Source organism: Diadema antillarum, unplaced genomic scaffold (genome assembly GCF_040938485.1).
Source record: "Diadema antillarum isolate AM-2024a unplaced genomic scaffold, OU_Dant_1.0 seq00001324_RagTag, whole genome shotgun sequence".
Classification (NCBI taxonomy): Eukaryota; Metazoa; Echinodermata; class Echinoidea; order Diadematoida; family Diadematidae; genus Diadema; species Diadema antillarum.
The window spans coordinates 589428-591008 of record NW_027272095.1 but is presented as its reverse complement, the minus strand read 5'-3'; positions in this window follow the sequence as shown (position 1 = coordinate 591008).

The window sequence follows — 1581 nt, the reverse complement described above, 5'->3', positions numbered from 1 at the left end:
AATCCCAATGGAGATCGAGGGGGCTTCGTGTTATAGTAAGCTATAATCAGTAGTGATCGAGGTGGCTTCGTGTTCGACCGGTATAACAAGCAACGGTGGACAGCTCTACACGTATGCCATCAGGTATGTATCACACGTATAAGATATATATATTGCATCCTTTCTTTTTTATTTCTTTCTGGTGCCCCACTCGGGATTAATCGGCTGAATAGGAAAAAAAGGCTCCCCCATGCATTTTTTCCCCTTCAGTTTCTCGTGCCACCAATGCCCCCTCGTTACGGGGTTGTTTCCTTCCTAAAAACAAATATCAAAAAATAATATACCCGTGGTCACTGCAGAACCTTGATGATATACATTTTAAAAGAAAAGAGAACTAACTATACCCTATAGGGGGCATGGGGGCAGTTTTCTTTCGTTATAACGAAGTTTCGTTATAACCGAACAAATACAATATTAAACGAAAACAAGGAAACCACGCATATAAATTATGATGTTCTGTTTGCTGAATACACTGGAAAGCTATGTAAAATGGAATGGGACCTTTTAGATTTCGTTCGAATATTACAATTAAAGGAGAGCATAAAGTTGTTTGTAATGTCCGAAGGTTCGTCGATCGGAAATTAAAATGATCAGGTTCGTCATTCCAAAGGTTTGTAATTTACTAACTGGGAAAGGATCACTATTCCGAAGGTTCGTTGTTGCGAAGGTTTTTTAATCCGAAAATGTAATAACGTTTGTCATTCCGTGGAAGGTTTGTTAATTAAAAAAAAAATGACACAGGTTACGTATTTCGAAGGTTCAGTTTTCTTATAAGACGATTATAAGGTTTGCAATTCCTAAGATTTGTTAGTGGACTTACCTTTTCTTTTCTGGATTAACGAAACGTTTTTTGTTTGTTTGTTTGTTTTTGGTTTTTTTTTTTGTTTTGTTGTTGTTTTAGGTTGTTGTTTTTTTAATGTTCCAATTAATGAATGTTTGGAATTCCTATCATTTTCGGACAAACGCACCGTCGTAATAAGAACCATATTTTTATTTTTTTTTCGGAATAACGAATCTTTGGAATAACGCCAAAATGTTCGTGAACAAACACTGTTTCATTTCCGAACTAACGGACATTTAGGTGTATCAGAATCTTTGTGTTTTGTAATAAGGGACCTTACTCAATTTCAGATTATTGTCAGATTGTTTAACAATAATTTCTCCTCGAAAACTTGTGCGTGACACACGGATCGAAAACGCAATATTGTGAAGCATTCGCCCACGCAGAGACGCTATAAATGCTTGTTCCGCTACATATTTTCGGAAGCGATCCGCATTTCGTTATAACAGAGCACATTTCTTTTGTTTTTCTTTGTCAGTGGCGCTCGGAAAAGACTTCGTTATAACGAAAATTTCGCTATAAACGTGTTCGTTATAAGCGAATTTTTTTAACACAGACTTTAATGGCGAACATTTTGGGAACAGAAGTTTTGCTTCGTTATTACCGTGTTCGTTGTAACGGGAGTGCAATGTATTGCAAATAAGCCATAAACATCACATCTCATTATTATTGTCATAAATTATCAGAGGATTGTAATTTCC